The sequence below is a fragment of the Ranitomeya variabilis genome, chromosome 7 (assembly GCF_051348905.1).
Source record: "Ranitomeya variabilis isolate aRanVar5 chromosome 7, aRanVar5.hap1, whole genome shotgun sequence".
NCBI lineage: Eukaryota > Metazoa > Chordata > Amphibia > Anura > Dendrobatidae > Ranitomeya > Ranitomeya variabilis.
Window position 1 is genome coordinate 208,668,199 of NC_135238.1, and position 19,533 is coordinate 208,687,731.

The 19,533-nt window shown below is 41.8% G+C and overlaps 1 protein-coding gene across 1 annotated transcript in view; it reads right to left on the reverse strand.

The window, feature by feature from the left end:
* The window catches only part of XIRP2 (xin actin binding repeat containing 2), a 329,976-nt gene that overhangs the window by 280,062 nt on the left and 30,381 nt on the right, over window positions 1-19,533 (reverse strand). The gene's annotated exons all lie outside the window — the stretch shown is intronic.

Here is a 19,533-nt window from a genome sequence, read left to right on the forward strand (position 1 = left end):
TAAATTCTGTCCGTGGGTGAGAAAAGAAAAAACCTTTAAGAGTACCATGTCGGCCAGGATCTATTGTATGAGGGACTTTGCCAATTGTAAGTCTGAAGGAGTGGTATACATGGCTACATGCCTGTGCCCTCTTAATTATATTGGCAAAACCAAGAGAGAATTACGGAGACGCGTTGGCGAGCATCTCGGCGATATAAAACATCAACGTGATACGCCACTGGCCAAGCATGTCAGATTGACCCATTCTAATGATACTAGATCTATCTCCTTCTGCGTCCTTGAAGTGGTGCGACGTAACCCACGAGGTGGTAATTTGGACAAATTACTTTTACAAAAAGAATGTCAATGGATCTTCAGGCTGCGGACCCTTGTACCGGATGGTCTGAATGAACAGCAAAATTATTGTTGTTTTTTGTAGGTCAGTTTCCCATTATCACTGGCCAGACCTCCTTAGCCCGGGCTATTGCCTGGCATGTTCTATTATCTATTTATAGTTTTTTCATCATTCTTTGTCTACCTATACACATTTTGTGCGGGTTATATTTCCTCCATGCTTGTCTCATAGGGGTTGGTGCTATTATGAGCTAATGCTCTTATTTTAAATGTGTCAGCATTATATAATTTAGTGTATGTATCATATTATGCTATCCACCGTTTATTACTGGTGGCAATGTGTGTTCTTGCCCAGTTTTGGTGATTTTGGCACATTTTGCCACCTTCATTATCACATATGCGTGCGCACCAGTTTTGGGTGACTGTTCACGGCGCTAGTCTGGCTATGTGGTCAGGTTGGCGTTATAATTGGTCATCCTGCTGCGCTCCTCCCCCCTGTGGGACTGTTCGGCTGTACGTGCGCTCCAGTTACCGTTGCCGTCACTAGCCTTTTAGAATTAGCGCATGCGCCGTCCTTAGCTATCGCTTGGCGCGCCGCTAGAGCATGCCAGCACACTGGTCACAGTATGGGGGCAGTTTTGCGCTCCATAAATATGGCGGCCAGTGTAATTCAGCATTGTGCTCTCCGAGGTATGTGTCTGCTCCATCTTGGTAACTACATAGCACTTCGTTAAACAGGAAGTGCGTGTGAAGGAGCGTGTATATATGGGAGGTACGTTCAGGTAACTATCGCAGCCCTTTTTCCTTACTATCTACACTGCCATATGTTTATCTAAATCTCTCCTGATGAACCCAAACACATGGGGGAAACGCGTCGAGAGGAGTGGTGAGATATCTCTCACCATTAAATCATCAATCTGAGCTATCACATCTGGACTATTTGCGGTCTATAGCAGATGAGTATTATCTCATTTTGTACTTATACATGAACTTCTATTGTGCACTATGAGGGTCTGCAAAGTATCTGTTCCAGCTGTGTGTGGTACCATCTGAGCAATTATGTGGCATATGTACCTTTGCATGTTTTTTATTGTTGGTCAGTTATAAACAGGTTGTATCTAGATGGTGTCCTCAGCGTTGGTATTTTTTTCCCCTGGTTTTTTCTTTTTTTCTGGCTTGTCCTTTTGTTGCCCTCCATTTCAAATGGTGGATGTGTGTGTATATAATTAATTCTATTCTTGGGCCTCACAGCACATTGGAAGGGAGGGCCTGTGACGCTGTTTAAGGGATATTACACATATCTATCTGTACAAGTTATCTACAGCCATCTGGCATTCTGTTTCACATTCTATCCCTTATAGGGAGTAGCCAGGAGACCAGGGAAAGTCATCGTACGAGCGGGGGCGCCATTTCTCGTTTTCTTTAAGGGTGCCAACCTCCGCATCTAGGTAGTCTTATCTTTAGGACTGATTCCTAGCCCGTAGGGATACCTTATATATTTTTCTGTACACCCTTTTAGTTTTATTATATACCACGTGTGTTATTAACACTTTCTAACCTGATATACTTGTTGCAGGGGTTATTTAGGGATTGATAACCCTCCCTGTACATTGTAGCTGACCTATTAGATAGGGCATTTTTTGTTTTGTGTTGGTTATTTAATAAAGTATTGGATTTTATCAGGGGTTTTTTTTCTTTTTGTTATACTGGTCAATTTCCCTCTATATACATATAATTTTCGTTGTGAGCTTTTTTTCCACGTATAACCACGTAGTTATAGTATTTACAGTACGTGGCACTTAATAACGTGGCACTGAAATATCGTGGCAGTGAAATACGTGGCACTGAAATACATGGCACTTAAATATGTGGCACTGAAATACGTGGCACTGAAATACGTGGCACTGAAATACGTGGCACTGAAATACGTGATACGTGGCACTTAAATACGTGGCACTATGACTGTCAGAAAATGTTCATTAAACGGTTAGGGGTGAGGTTAGGGGTAGAGTTAGGGTTAGGGTTTGGATCCCTTTATCACCTTGATGGTGGTGGGTGGCTTTTCAGTGTGTTTTCTGGGTTTTTTTTCTATAAAAACGCATGCGTTTTTAACGCAAACAAACGCATGTGCTTAAAAACGCATGCGTTTACATAGACAGCAATGCATTTTTTGCCGCGAAAAAATGCATGCGTTTTTTCGCGGCAAAAAAAACGCGCAAGAAAATGCTACAGGTTGCATTTTTGAAAATGAACGCATGCAGAAAAAAAACGCATGCGTTTACAATTGCGACCAAACGCGTACAAAAAACGCATGCGTTTTCAATGTTAAATATAGGGGAAAAATGCATGTGTTTTTTGTGCAAAAAACGCTGCAGACAAAAACGCAAGTGTGAAACCAGCCTTAAGATTATACTAACCTGATTTATGATTTAAAAAAACATTTTTAAATCCTTTGTATAGCTGCTGCAGATCTACGGGTCACATAAAAAAAAAAAAATATGAAGATAGGAATAATTTGTGGATGCCTCCCATGCTGCGGGAGTCCTTTACTCAACCCCCGATCCTGCAGCTCCTTTACCATTACGGGAGCTACTTTGCCAGTATGGTCAGTACTTATCTTCTTTGATGCTGTCCTCTGGAACTCCCACCCAGGGCACTCTTTTTGTCTCATGTACATGCCTTTCAAAGTCATAAACTCTGGGCCTTACCACTAAGTATCCTGTCTCAGAACCCGTCTCTGGTAAATCACTGTATCTCTCAGTCACTCTCTTGTTTCTGCTCTGTATCATGCTATCTCTTTCTTCCGGTCTCCTCTCACTTTTAGGGACATCCAAGAATGCGGCACTGCTCACATTGGACCTTAGGTCATTCCTTTATGCACTCCTGGCCCTATCTTATGCCTCGACAGAAAACTGTCTCTTGTCCCCCCCACTCTGGGCTAGTCCCAAACATTAACTTGAACTGTCCCTGTGAACTATCTGCTGCTGGGCAGAATACAGTACCAGCAACATGACACATTTCACAGTTCACATTATACATCAACAACACACATATTCTTCAAGGGGGAACATGGGCAGTATTTCCTTCTACTTAAACTTTTTCTGCCATTTTTCCTTTAAGGGTGTCATGTGTGGCCCACATATGGCATTGTGCCTTCTTTCCCAGCACACACCTTTCCTTTTCTAATTTAATACCCCTATATAAAGATTTACTGGAAAGCTCGTTGCCTGTTTTAACAATCTTAATGAAGCTCCATCCTTTTAAATTAAACATCTGCTTCCTTCATTTAGTTTTTGGCAACAACTCATGTATATCCTGAAAACTACACAGTTTAATGAACATATAGCCCATTATTTCAATAAATTGCTTTTGCAAAGTTATTAAAAAAATTTTCCTTAAATTCGACATGAAATTTCTTTCTCTGCGGGGAAATGATAACTATAAAACACACGTAATACATAAAAATAAATCGATGTGCAATTAAAGCAGTGATATAAAAAACAATGGTATGAATTTGAGTTCTCTAAATATGCACGTAATTTATTGTTATTCCGTTTTTGATTGAAAAGCCACATAACATAGGGTCTTTTTCCTATTTTACATGAAGTATTGTAAACAATATGTTCATCAAACTTTTTGGTAAAAGCCGATGAAGAGTCTCTGAAATATTTTACGGCCTGGGCATTGGCAATACTTGGAGGCTCGTCATCAACAGAAGTGACCAAAATCGTTAAAGATCACTTTTGGTTACAAACTCATTGAATAACAGGTGTACGCTCTCATGTGTGCAACGGATGTACAATGTTTATTTTTTCAAGAGGAAGCCGAGCTGCATATGCATTTCCACAGAATTTGGAAGTTCCATATCCTAAGGCTGTGTGCCCTGATGAGTTTTTGGTGAGTTTTTGACGCTGCGCATTTTTGCTGCTTGAAAAACACAGTGTAATGTGGTTCTAGCAAAGTGCCAATTTTTCTTGCAGGTTCTCTGAGTTTTATGTTCTGGTTTTCCCCATAGACTTGGATTAGATGCGGAAAATCCGTAGGTAAAAAACACACGCATCAAAAATGCATATACTGTAATCCACACATGACTGTATCAAGAAAGTTTTGTCAAAGCCAAACACCAAGAAGTGTAAAAAACAAAGCAGGTTTATTTAAAACATGAAATGCCAAAAATAGAAAAAAAAACAGCATCAAAGAGGTGATTAAAATGTATAAAAAAAACCACAATAAAAAAATACAAGTAACCTAATGCCGAAATAGTGAAAATTTGTCAAAATTTACCTGAAGCTCATTGTGGAAACATGTTTTTTTTTGTCTTTTGTTTTTTCATATATTTTCTATTTATGGAGAAAACTCATGAAAAAAACCTCAATACATAAAATACCTTTTGTGTTAGGAAAAAAACGTACCAGAGACTGAAGAAACACATGCCCTATTCATCAAAGCGTACATGCCAAAATTCTGGTGTAAAAGCTTTGAAAGACACAAAATTTTGGAGCGACTCAGATTTCCACAAACATTTTGTGACTTTTAACATTTTCACAATCAGTTTCTCCCAGCTCTGACAAAATGTTCAGCTTTGGAGTGGGATGGGGATATGGTGGGAAGGGAAGCAGTGTTTCATCTAATTCATGTCGAAATGTGGTGTTCCCTACAGCAGAAACCTCAGTCCAGGCCCTGAGTAGGAGAAGATTTCCGGCATTGCCCACAGAGGTGAACGCCACTCATCAGACGCTCTAGAGAGGCGTGCACTAGGGATGAGCTAATAGCTCTGGATAACTCTGTATCTGAATAACTACAGCTCTTACCGAATAGCTGCATTGGGAACCCGGATACCTGCAGCGCTCCTGATAATCAGGTGTGTCGCGGCTCTGTGACAGTGACAACACACGCATGGAGAGCCTGTTTGTTGTGACTGTCACAACACATTGACTCACAGCAAGAGTCTATAACCACTCATAGAGTATCTGCACATGATGTCTTTTAGACGCCGGCGTACCTGTTGAGTTTTCCCATCAAAAGACGCTTCAGGAAAATGCTGGCAGTGTTTTTCCTGAGTTGTCAGGTTTAGTTCATCTCCTAACATTTATGGTGGCCACTTTGCTGCTGGCATTTTTTTTTTAAAGATTGTATGTATGAATAGAGAATGGTGGCCTCCAGAAAAATGGACAAGTGACTTCTTTTAAGCACTTCATGGTTTGCTTTGTCAAAAGCCGTTAAAAGAAGTTAAAAAAGAATGAACAAGTCAGATTTCTATTGCAGTGCATTGTGTTCATTCTTTTTCTGGCATTTTACCAGCTCTTTTTCAGGGGCTTTAAAAATATGTTGTATATATCTTCCCTAAGGAATGTTTCACATGTCCCACATTCGCGGTCTGAGTATGGATCATGATGTCCGGACCAAATGCGGGTCTCCTGACCCAAACTAAGCAGCCTCATGTACGCCTATCAGGTTGTTGTCTGTACAGGAGAACGCCAGCACAGACATCATTGGACCAAGAATGTTTGACGTAAAGCATGTGTGGATAATAATTACAGTCATAATCATTTGTTTAAGGTTTCTCCAAATTAAAAAAACAAACAAACACGGACACAACACATTTTTTTAAGGATTTTTTTACGGAGAGGGGGGAAAAAGTGTCCTATTTCTGGAATTTCTTGTCAATTTGCCTTAGACCATAATGATATTACACCCATACTGACAACCCATAACATGGCCAGGTTACCCAGTGAGCCATTGTAATAGTTCCATACAAGGTTGTTTTTTTACTAAGGTTTTTGTCCATAAAACTCTTTTAATAAATTTGAAGCCAGAAAATCTCATTAATTCTTTCTTTCACCTTATATGACTTATTTCTTTATAAATGTCTGTTCTTTCCCATGTAATTAGCAATTTAATCTTATTTTTCTGCTCTTCAGAAATTTGACTTTGGCCCTGAAGCCTATCGTCTAAAATGTTACTATCTGACTTGTAAAAATCAATTATAAACAAATTAAACTTAGGGATCTGGAGAGTTTAAGGCAAACAAACTGTATCACATCCGGACTCAGTATAAAACTGCGAGCAGTGGAAAATAACAGAAGCCCTTGATAGGATGCAGAAAAGTGAACATAGCCTTTAGGGAGTGCAGGTATCACATTTATCAAACAATAATGAGTAGAACTTGTAATGTTATTGCCATTCCAGATTAGTATGCAGTTAATGAGTAAGTGAAGGGATTGAATGAGATCTAAAAAATAGAGATAAATGCAGGAAAGTCAATAAAGAAAATGATCTGTTCTCCCCATGCAGCTCCAGTGCCAACTCTTTGTTAGTTCCCACAGGACTTTGTTTACTTCCCTGCAGCAATGACATGCCAATCATTCACATGAATGCTGCAGCCAATCACTGGCCTCTGTGATTATGCTATTATGTACAGCAAGCGGTTTTTAAATAGCTGCTACGATCACATGGATGTAAGTGATGTCATCACTGCAAGGAAGTAAGCAGACGCAAGGTTGGACCACCAGAGCAATGGTACTGGAACACTGGCTATGTCACATCCATGTCTGACCACACTTCTACAACCTGCGCCTTTGTGGCTAGGGTGCACTGCACTACCATGGCAGTGTCTTTTAATTAGGGCTCCTCCTTACTGAAACCCCCGACTGTCAGTTTCTGGCTTCCAGTTATAAGTTATAATTACTTTGTTCACGCGCCTGTTTCCACTCCATTCTCCCTAATCCTGCTCATTAAGTTTGATTCCCATTACTGGCCTTGGCATACTCTTGTCTATATCCCTTTCTTCTGACCTTGTCCCTGACTTTGATCTCCTGAAAAAGACCCTGTGTGACAACCTTTCTTTCTGCCAGCTTGACCCACCAGCCAGCAATCATTTTGTACCCATCATGGACCCCAGGGGGCGCCGTGTAAGTCCAGATTCCTGATCAGTGGTTAAAGCATGAAGGCCAGGGTTCCCTTGGGATCTGCTACGTAGAGAGGCCAGCTTCCCGTTTGCAGTGCTCCATTACAGGATGAATAAACAGGTGAGTATTATCTGTGTTTTTATCTTTAGCAATGTTCAAGCTGTTGTATATGTACTAACAGTCCGTTCCCAAAATTTTCTAAAGAATCCCAGCAAATTCAATGTAGTTAAACATGCTTTATAAGCATCTTATTTAAAGCCAGACAATAAAGCTTATTTTATTATGAAAGTGATACGTGAGTTGGCATCTGTCTCACCAGCTTGTACTGAGCAGTGTGAGATCTCATCAGCAGGAGAGACGCAGATGGGCTGTCAAGCTAATGGGGCAAAGAGTCAGCAGCAGCAGGGTGGAGGACATTGAGGAGCTGTCAATCAGGCTAGATAGGCAGAGATTGAGGTTAAACGTTCATAAAGGAAAATACAGCCATTCAGACATGCATTTTCAAAATAAACACATCGGCTACTTCGGGTCTAGGGGAATTCTTCTTTAACCTAGAACGCATGATGTTAAAAATATACATATTAACGTATTGGGGGCCTTTTAGGCCCCCAAGCACATAATGTAGAAAAACACACTTAAATAACTTTCACAAGTTTATTTCAAAATTGCTCAATAAAATATGAATAGTGGACAAAATTTTAATTATAATTTTTCACAGAAAACACCAAAAAATCTTTTTTTTCCCAAATTTCACACAAAGACATGAAAACACACAAAAACGCATAGAAATCTATAGCAAACTAGCTGCAGCTACATTTTTATTCTAACTTTCTTTTCTATTATATTAGTCTTCCAAACAATTCTGACATGTTATTTTTTCAGAAGAGTGTTCTTTGCAAACAGTTTCCTTACAAGTGGAACAATATCGCTCAGTTTTCCTCTCTATGTTTCTTGGACACATGAAACAACGCTTTCGTTTTCTTTCTCCTGGCTCTGGAATAATCTGAAACTGTACGCCACACCGTTTCATTGCTTCTTTAGTTTGCTTTGACAAGCATTTCAAGTCGCTTCGCTCCATCATGTGAGGCATTACAAGTTCATGACAAAGGTCCTTCAAGAATACGCGTCTCCTGTCCTTCCTCTGTGCATGAAATTCCGGATGAGTTTCTGTATAAATAGTGAATGAATTGAGGGCTGCTACATCAAGCATATTTGAAAATAGTACTACAGGCCATCGTTTTGTTTGCCTCTTACACGAATATTCTCCCACCATCTCATCCATTTTATCTACACCTCCTTTTGTTGTATTGTAATGCAGGATGATTTCTGGTTTCAATTTTTTGTCATTGCTGTCAACACTGCAATCGTGATGCATGGTACTGAGTAAAATTACAGATTTCTCCTTCTTTGCCTTGTAAGTCGCTTTGTTATTGAATCCAAAGACACTCTCATAAAGTGCTCACTGACAATTGTGTTTCAGTGCTGCTGGAATTTCTCGTCTGTTTTGCTTTATATTACCAACAAGTGTAATAGCTTTTGCAAGCAGAAAATTGCCTAGTTCAACATTGGTGAAATAATTGTCCATGGTAATGTTTCTACCTGAATTGAATATTGGAACATCAAGAGTTTTGACTATTTCAGACCGCAGATCCTTCTGTACTGGTGCACCAACCTCTTTGCCACAGTAGATTACGCCATTTATGCCATAATAATTTGCAGAATCACACATCCAGAAGATTTTTATTTCGTACTTGGCTGGCTTGCTGGGCATGTAATGTATGAACTTGCTGCGTCCTCTGAACGGTACAAGTTGCTCATCTACAGTAACATTAGTACTAGGATTGTAAAGTTTTGTGCAATTTTTGATAAATATGTGCCAGATATAATGGATAGGGGCTAATTTGTCTGTTTCAAACCTCGCTGCACGAGTTCGCTTATCATCACAGTGTATACTGTCCTCAGTACTCTATACACAGCTCATTACTGTGTTCCGAAGGACCTGAGGTGATGTCATGGCCTTATCACTCCCTCCAAAAATCACATGACATCCTCACATGTTATTATCCACACCCTGGCCCCTCCACCAGCATTACTGAGTACAAATAAAGTAACTTGAGACACAAACACTACTGAGAACATGATAAAAATAGCGGGGATGTAGTTTTCACCAAACAAGCATTGTTACACCATAATGCCTATGAAAAAAATTATATGAACAACTGGATATTATCAACAACGACATACTTGAGGAATACCTGGAGTTTCAAAATTCTAACTAAAGTAATTTTGCAGATAATAGCAAAAATGTAAGCATGGGGGCCTAAAAGGCCCCAATATGCATTCTAGGGTTAAAAAGGTTCTTCAAGAAATACAGGGTGTCTTGTAAAAAAGTATGAGGACAATTCATATGTATCAATCAATGGGCGGTGAACGGGAATATGAGGAATAATTTAGGAGTACCATGTTCTGTATACAGATGTGTCCACCCTTAAGGTACCTTCACACTAAACGAATTTGCAACGAGAACGAGAACGATCCGTGACGTTGCAGCGTCCTGGATAACGATCTCGTTGTGTTTGACACGCAGAGGTGATCTGGATCCCGCTGTGATATCGCTGGTCGTTGCTGAAAGTCCAGAACTTTATTTGGTCATCAGATCGGCGTGTATCGTCGTGTTTGACAGCAAAAGCAATGATGTCAGCAATGTTTTACATGGAGCTAACGACCTGTGAGAATGATAAGTGAGTCACCGCTACGTCACAGGATCGCTCCTGCATCGTTGTGGAGCTGATGTGTTTGACATCTCTACAGCGACCTAAACAGCGATGCTGCAGCAATCGGATCATTGTCTATATCGCTGCAGCGTAGTTTAGTGTGACGGTACCTTTACTTTTTGGCGAATTTAATTAAATGCATGGTTTTTGGCCTAAAAATTTTTTTTTTTGCAATTGGGTTTCATTAAAACTTTCCGAAAAAATTGTGTACCATTTTATTTTCATTGTTTCCCTGCACATTCAACTTTGAACTGTCTGTCGTCATAAAGCAGATGAGAGGAGCTCATCAATAGATAGATAAAAGAGTCACAAACTCTTCTGTCAGACCGATAGAATGGACTTACCGATGCATTCTCAGTTAAAGGGAACCTGTCAGCAGGAATATCCATGTTAAACTAAAGGTATGGGCAGAATGGCGCTGTCATATTGATTTAATACATATCTGTAGTGTAAAAATCTGCAGCCTGGTTTTAGTTAAATCATCATGATAAATTTCTGTTTCCTCATCTCATCGTGCTTCAGGGCGGGACTTGTGGGCGGGACACTGTGGGTGGGGTCTATCAGAGGGCTCAACCGCGGCCCCTCAGCTGCCTCTGTTGTATTCATTATCTTTGTCATTTTGCGAATGCACCACCTCCAGTGTCATTTTCTTGAAGACTGCCAGATGAATCTGAAAGAGCGCTGCCCACGGCTAGGATGGCACCAGCCCAAAATTTAAATCATGAAGATGATGAATACAACAAAGGCAGTGGAGGGGCCATGGCTGAGCCCTCTGAGCAGAAGACCCTGCCCACATGTCCTGCTTAAAAGTACGAAGAGATGAGGAAGCAGAAATTTATCATGATGATTTAACAAAAACCAGGTTTCAGATTTTTACTCCAAAGGCATGTATTAAATCAGTATGACCATTCTGTGCATACCTTCAGTTTAACATGGAAATTCCTGCTGACTGGTTCCCTTTAAATCATTATGCAGCTTGCAATAGACAATGCAACAAAGATTTTATAGAAGACAAAGAGAACAATTTTAATGAAACCTAATTGCAAAAATGTTTTTTTAATACCCTAATAGGTGTATTTAAGTAAAGAAAAAAAATTAAATTTTCTCAAAAAGTGGACAACACCTTCAAGGACTCTCTTACGATAGGAATTTAACATGATAATGACACATGGACTCTAGAACCTCAAAAGGTTGCAATATGCATCATAACCACTTGGTGCCACAGACAGACACCGCAGTTTTCTAATAGGAACTCATGGATTTCAGGAACAAGGAGATAATGGGAAGAAAGGGAAATGACTGCAGTGCTGACCACATAGACCAGTGATCCCCAACTCCGGTCCTCAAGAGCCACCAACAGTTCATGTTTTGAGGATTTCCTTAGTATTGCACAGGTTATTGAATGCTTGTCTGTCCAGGTGATGCAATTACCACCTGGGCAAAACTAAGGAAATCCTGAAAACATGACCTGTTGGTGGCTGTTGAGGACCAGAGTTGGGGAACACTGAGATCGACAGTAAGAATGAAGAATTAGACAATGTCATCACAACACAAATACACATGTCACTTTAACCCCTTTCCGACATCGGGCATAATAATACGCCGATGTTGGATCTCCCTCTCTTTGATGTGGGCTCCTGCGGTGAGCCCACATCTTTTCCGGCACATGTCAGCTGTTTTGAACCTACTGTTTTCCAGTAGAAGATATGTTAAAACCAATGGTGTTGTTCAAAAGTACCACTCGTCCCGCAAAAAACAAGCCCTCACATGGCCATATTGACCAAAAAATATAAAAGTTATGGCTCTGGGAAGAAGGGGAGCAAAAAACGCAAAAACGAAAATACCTCCGGTCATTAAGGGGTTAATGTGTCAGAATCCAGCATGAACGAGCAGCTGATAACTTTATATGATTGAGTCTGGTTACTTATCTGGGCATGAGTGGCATAGAAATACAGAGGAAATGACCTACTGTTTATTCAAAAAGACAATAAAAACCAATTTATTGTAACAATAAAAACTCTTAGGCATAAAGCTGTCCCTCCAGTTTATTATGAAATAAAGTGAGTTATTGACACAAGATGAAAGTGTCATCTAAAACTTGGAGACCTAGGAGCAGGAATTTTATATGACAGCTCTCAAATAACATCTATGCCAAAGATCTGCTTCAAGGATATAACACTTGGAAGAGATTTCAGCTGCAGAACGTGATTGTTATAGCAAGAATGAGAATTTCATATTCCATAATAGTAGGGAATGAAAATGAGCGAACCCAAACTTAAAAGTTGAGCGTTCGTACCGGAAAGTTAGTGTCCTAAACACCGAACATGGATTCTCCCCAGAAGTCGGAAAGAGAGAGAGAAGATTCCAGCTCAAATGTTTGGTTCCCCATTGCTTTTGATGGGTGTTGCGTTCTCGTTCACGTTCGGGTAGAGTTCTGGTGCCCGAAACAAACTTTTGAAATAAAGTTTGAGTCAGGTACCAGAACCTGAACCTCCACATGTCCACTCATACATATTAGGGAATTATTGCAACTATTGATAAGGTCCTAAAAAGACTGAAAAAAGCTCAGCAGTTTTGTGTTTCACTTCCATTTACAATGCAACGTTAAGAAAGTGCCTGTTACCGATCCTGCAGGTCCAGTTTGCAGGAAAACATTTTGCCCATTAGATGTTAAACATTTTTCGTAATCTGCAATGTAAAGTGATTGAATAATGAAGGGGTTAAAGGTAGAATAAAAATGATAAAACTGGGGCTGTCTTTTGATGGATCTTTGGAAACTTAATATTTTAGGTGCTCATTCTCAGATGATCTTCTGATCTCTGGTGGTCCAGACTGACTTTGTATTCATCCGTTAGCACTAAGCAACTTGTAAAAAAAAATCTTGATTTTTTTTTATATGGTTGTAAATGTAATTGCTAGTTGTACATTACAGTATACATTAGTATTTCAATACTTAAGAGCAATAGTAATAGCTTTTCCACAACGCCAGGAGTTGTGTGATTCGATGCTCTACATGTAAATGAGAAAATAACATAATAGGTTGAAAATTGCTAATTAAATGCTGCAAATTACATTAAATAGAATCAGAAATGAAATCTCTCATACCATATGGTTCCACAAAAAAGCTGTGAGTGGGATATTTATTACCAGCTCTCCCTCTGCTTGTTTTGCATTATCAGATATATATAGAGAGAGATTCATCCGTACTTTGACAGATGCAAAGAATTGTAGCAAATCCTTGTTCAGTTTTTTTTTTACTTTTCTTTTTTCTCAGCATTTATTTTTAATACTATGCATAGATCACTTCTGGGAAATTATTGTTATTGTCTAGGAAAACCAACAGCCTGGTTTAATGGTCAGAATGAAATAACAGTTTTAGGCGCTTCAGTGGCCAACAATATGGTGAGCGTTAAAGAAACTATGTCAGCAAAATATAGAGAAAAATAAATGATCACAGTAAACACCGAGTGATGCCTTCCTTCACCCTCTACACATAGGCATTGTAGCTAAAAAAATTATTGGACTGTCCAATTATTGTCACAATTGGCTAGATTTCAAGGGATTGTAAATATTATGAAGAGGTAAGTTCCGGACTGGACCAAGGGAACCCAGTGGACATAGTGTATATGGACTTTTCCAAAGCTTTTGATACGGCGCCACACAAAAGGTTGATAAATAAAATGAGAATAATGGGGATAGGGGAAAATATATGTAAGTGGGTTAAGAGCTGGCTCAGGGATAGGAAACAAAGGGTGGCTATTAATGGAGCACACTCGGACTGGGTCGCGGTTAGCAGTGGGGTACCACAAGGGTCAGTATTGGGCCCTCTTCTTTTTAACATATTTATTAATGACCTTCTAGGGGGCATTCAGAGCAGAATTTCAATATTTGCAGATGACACTAAATTCTGCAGGGTAATCAATACAGAAGACAATTGTATATTACAGGATGATTTATGTAAACTAGAAGCTTGGGCTGATAAATGGTAAATGAGCTTTAATGGTGATAAATGTAAGGTCATGCACTTGGGTAGAAGTAATAAGATGTATAACAATGTGCTTAATTCTAAAACTCTGGGCAAAACCGTCATTGAAAAAGACCTGGGTGTATGGGTGGATGACAAACTCACTGTTGTGAATTCTGTTCTTGGTTTCCCTCCGGTGGTTGTTGGTGGTATTACAGCTGTTCCTGGCTTGCAGTTCTGGTCAGGTGTTTCTGCTGATTGCAGGCCTGACTGGGGTATTTATTGCTGCTGGATTCATTAGTCAGTGCCAGTTGTCCATTGTTCTTGGAGGGATTGCTTCTCTCTCTGGTTCCTCATGCCCTGCTGCCAATTCAGCTAAGATAAGTGATCCTCCTGCTCCTGTGTTGGTTGATGGGGAGTTGGAGTATGTGGTTGAGAAGATTTTGGATTCTCGCCTTTCGAGGCGGAGGCTTCAGTACCTTGTCAAATGGAAGGGTTATGGCCAGGAGGATAATTCTTGGGTTTTTGCCTCTGATGTCCATGCTGCTGATTTGGTCCGTGCCTTTCATCTGGCTCCTCCTGATCGGCCTGGGGCTCTGGTGAGGGTTCGGTGCCCCCTCCACAAGGGGGGGTACTGTTGTGAATTCAGTTCTTGGGTTCCCTCCGGTGGTTGTTGGTGGTATTACAGCTGTTCCTGGCTTGCAGTTCTGGTCAGGTGTTTCTGCTGATTGCAGGCCTGACTGGGGTATTTAGGGCTGCTGGATTCATTAGTCAGTGCCAGTTGTCCATTGTTCTTGGAGGGATTGCTTCTCTCTCTGGTTCCTCATGCCCTGCTGCCAATTCAGCTAAGATAAGTGTCTGGTTTTTTGTCTCTGTGCAAACATGCAGTGTGCTTGTAATTCAGTGCAATCCATTTGTGTTTTTGGCCAGCTTTGACTTTGTTTGGATTTTTCAGTCATGCTGGATTCTCAGGAGTTGCAGATATACTTGCTATGTCTTTAGTTAGATGTAGTATATTTGTATTTTCTGCTGTGGATATTTTTAGGATTTTAATACTGACCACTTAGAATTCTGTCCTATCTTTTTCTATTTAGCTAGAAGTGCCTCTTTTGCTAAATTCTGTTTTTCTGCCTGCGTGTGTCTTTCCTCTTAAACTCACAGTCAATATTTGTGGGGGGCTGCCTATCCTTTGGGGCTCTGCTCTGAGGCAAGATAGAATTCCCATTTCCACCTATAGGGGTATTTAGTCCTCCGGCTGTGTCGAGGTGTCTAGGACGGGTTAGGCACACCCCACGGCTACTTCTAGTTGCGGTGTTAGTTTAGGGTTTGCGGTCAGTACAGATACCACTTACTCCTGAGAAAGTCTCTCATGCGGCTCCTAGGTCACCGGATCATAACAGTACAACTGGCCAACAATGAGTTAAATGCATCTCAGAAGAAGGGAAGAAAGGTGTTGAGCCATTTTTTTTTCTGTAGCCTGTTTTTCCTTTCCTTCCCTCTTTTCCTCTGGGTGACTGAGGAGACTTGTGCTAGCATGGATGTTCAGGGATTAGTTTCTCGTGTAGACCAGCTTGCTGCTAGGGTACAGGGTATTTCGGATTATATTGTTCAGACTCCGCTTTTAGAGCCTAGGATTCCTACTCCTGATTTGTTTTTTGGGGACAGGTCCAAATTTTTGAGTTTTAAAAACAACTGTAAACTGTTTTTTGCTCTGAAACCTCGTTCCTCTGGTGATCCCATTCAGCAGGTTAAAATTGTCACCTCCCTGTTGCGTGGTGACCCTCAGGATTGGGCATTTTCACTGGAATCTGCGAATCCGGCCTTGCTTAATGTAGACGCCTTTTTTCAGGCCCTAGGATTATTATTAGTGTTGAGCGATACCGTCCGATACTTGAAAGTATCGGTATCGGATAGTATCGGCCGATACCCGAAAAGTATCGGATATCGCCGATACCGATACCCGATACCAATACAAGTAGTGTTGAGCATTCCGATACTGCAAGTATCGGGTATCGGCCGATATTTGCTGTATCGGAATTTCCGATACCGAGATCCGATACTTTTGTGGTATTGGGTATCGGGTATCGCAACAACATTAATGTAATAATGTGTAAAAGAGAGAATTAAAATAAAAAATATTGCTATACTCACCTCTCCGACGCAGCCTGGACCTCAGCGAGGGAACCGGCAGCGTTGTTTGTTTAAATTTCGCGCTTTTACTTGGTTACGTGAAGTCCCGGCTTGTGATTGGTCAGGGCGGCCATGTTGCCGGGACGCGGACCAATCACAGCAAGCCGTGACGAAATTACGTCACGGCTTGCTGTGATTGGTCCGCGTCCCGGCAACATGGCCGCCATTAACCAATCACAAGCCGTGACGTCACGGGAGGCTGGACATGCGCGTATTTTAAAAAGCGTGCGTGTCCAGCCTCCAGTGACGTCCCGGCTTATGATTGGTCACGGCACCATGTTGCCGGGACGCGGACCAATCACAGCAAGCCGTGACGAAATTACGTCACGGCTTGCTGTGATTGGTCCGCGTCCCGGCAACATGGCCGCCATTAACCAATCACAAGCCGTGACGTCACGGGAGGCTGGACATGCGCGTATTTTAAAAAGCGCGCGTGTCCAGCCTCCAGTGACGTCCCGGCTTGTGATTGGTCACGGCACCATGTTGCCGGGACGCGGACCAATCACAGCAAGCCGTGACGAAATTACGTCACGGCTTGCTGTGATTGGTCCGTGTCCCGGCAACATGGCCGCCATTAACCAATCACAAGCCGTGACGTCACGGGAGGCTGGACATGCGCGTATTTTAAAAAGCGCGCGTGTCCAGCCTCCCGTGACGTCACGGCTTGTGATTGGTTAATGGCGGCCATGTTGCCGGGACGCGGACCAATCACAGCAAGCCGTGACGTAATTTCGTCTCGGCTTGCTGTGATTGGTCCGCGTCCCGGCAACATGGCCGCCCTGACCAATCACAAGCCGGGACTTCACGTAACCAAGTAAAAGCGCGAATTTTAAACAAACAACGCTGCCGGTTCCCTCGCTGAGGTCCAGGCTGCGTCGGACAGGTGAGTATAGCAATATTTTTTATTTTAATTCTTTATTTTACACATTAATATGGATCCCAGGGCCTGAAGGAGAGTTTCCTCTCCTTCAGACCCTGGGAACCATCAGGGATACCGTCCGATACTTGAGTCCCATTGACTTGTATTGGTATCGGGTATCGGTATCGGATTGGATCCGATACTTTGCCGGTATCGGCCGATACTTTCCGATACCGATACTTTCAAGTATCGGACGGTATCGCTCAACACTAAATACAAGTCAATGGTGTTGTGAATTAAACTTTTTAGCTCCCTCTTGTGGTCACTAGCGACATGACACTTTGATTTTCTTTCCCCAGCTTGGTACCCACCTGGTTCGTTAGTCCAGGGGTGTTGCTATTTAAACTCCCTGGATTCTCAGTCTGGTGCCTGGCATCGTTGTAATCAGTTCCTTTCTGTTTGCTCCTGTCTGCTGGTCCTGGTTCTTTGCAAAATAAGCTGTCCTGCTTCCTTATTTTTTGGTTATTTGCATTGCTCTTATTTTTGTCCAGCTTGTACTAAATGTGATTCCTGATATTGCTGGAAGCTCTAGGGGGCTGATATTCCCCCCCCCCCCCGTGCCGTTAGACGGTTCGGGGGTTCTTGAATATTCAGCGTGGAAATTTTGATAGTGTTTTTGCTGACCGTATAAGTCATCTTCCTATATTCTGCTATTAGTCAGTGGGCCTCTCTTTGCTAAAACCTAGTTCATTCTTACATTTGTCTTTTCTTCTTACCTCACCGTTATTATTTGTTGGGGGCTTGTATCCAACTTTTGGGGTCTTTTCTCTGGAGGCAAGAAAGGTCTATTGTTTCCCTTCTAGGGTTAGTTAGTTCTCCGGCTGGCGCGAGACGTCTAGAACCAACGTAGGTACGTTCCCCGGCTACTGCTATTTGTTGTGCTAGGATCAGGTATACGGTTAGCCTAGTTACCACTGCCCTATGAGCTGGTTTTTTGTGTGTGCAGACTTGGTAATAACCTCTGAGACCCTCTGCCATTGGGGTCATAACACAATGGGACACCAAGTATCGGAAGGTATCCTGATGGTTCCCAGGGTCTGAAGGAGAGGAAACTCTCCTTCAGGCCCTGGGATCCATATTACTGTGTAAAATAAAGAATTAAAATAAAAATATTGATATACTCACCTCTCCGGAGGCCCCTGGACATCATCGCTGGTAACCGGCAGCTTTCTTTGCTTAAAATGAGCGCGTTTAGGGCCTTCCATGACATCATGGCTTCTGATTGGTCGCGTGCCGCTCATGTGACCGCCACGAGACCAATCACAAGCCGCGACGTCATTCTCAGGTCCTAAATTCCTAGAATGAGGAATTTAGGGCCTGAGAATGATGTCACAGCTTGTGATTGGTCGCGTGGCGGTCACATGAGCGGCACGCGACCAATCAGAAGCCGTGACGTCATGGAAGGCCCTAAACGCGCTCATTTTAAGCAAAGAAGGCTGCCGGTTACCAGTGGTGATGTCCAGGGGCCTCCGGAGAGGTGAGTATATCAATATTTTTTATTTTAATTCTTTATTTTACACAGTAATATGGATCCGATACCGATTCCCGATACCACAAAAGTATACTTGCGGTATCGGAATGCTCAACACTAATTATTATATGATGAACCAAATTCTGTGGATCAAGCGGAAAAGACCTTGTTGGCCCTGTCTCAGGGTCAAGAAGCGGCAGAATTGTATTGTCAGAAATTTAGAAAATGGTCTGTGATGACTAAAAAGAATGATGAAGCTTTGGCTGCAATTTTCAGAAAGGGTCTTTCTGAATCTGTTAAAGATGTTATGGTGGGGTTTCCCACGCCTGTTGGTCTGAGTGATTCTATTTCTCTGGCCATTCAGATTGATCGGCGCTTGCGGGAGCGCAGAACTGTGCGCACTGTGGCGTTGTCCTCAGAGCAGATGCCTGAGCCTATGCAGTGTGATAGGATTCTGTCTAGAACGGAACAACAAGGATTCAGACGTCAGAATAGGTTGTGTTTTTATTGTTGCGATGCTTCTCATGTCATTTCAGTCTGCCCTAAGTGTACAAAGAGAATCGCTAATTCAGTTACCATCAGTACTGTGCAACCTAAATTTCTGTTATCTGTGACCTTGATCTGCTCATTGTCTTCATTTTCTGTCATGGCGTTTGCGGATTCAGGCGCCGCTTTGAATCTAATGGACTTTCAATTTGCCAGGCATTGTGGTTTCCCCTTGCAGTCTTTACAGAACCCTATTCCTTTAAGGGGCATTGATGCTACACCTTTGGCTAAAAATAAACCCCTGTTTTGGACACAGGTGACCATGTGCATGGCGCCAGCCCATCAGGAAGATTGTCGTTTTCTGGTGTTGCATAATTTGCATGATGCTATTGTGCTGGGTTTTCCATGGTTGCAGATACATAATCCTGTGTTGGATTGGAAGTCTATGTCTGTGACTAGTTGGGGTGGTCAGGGGGTTCATAGTGACG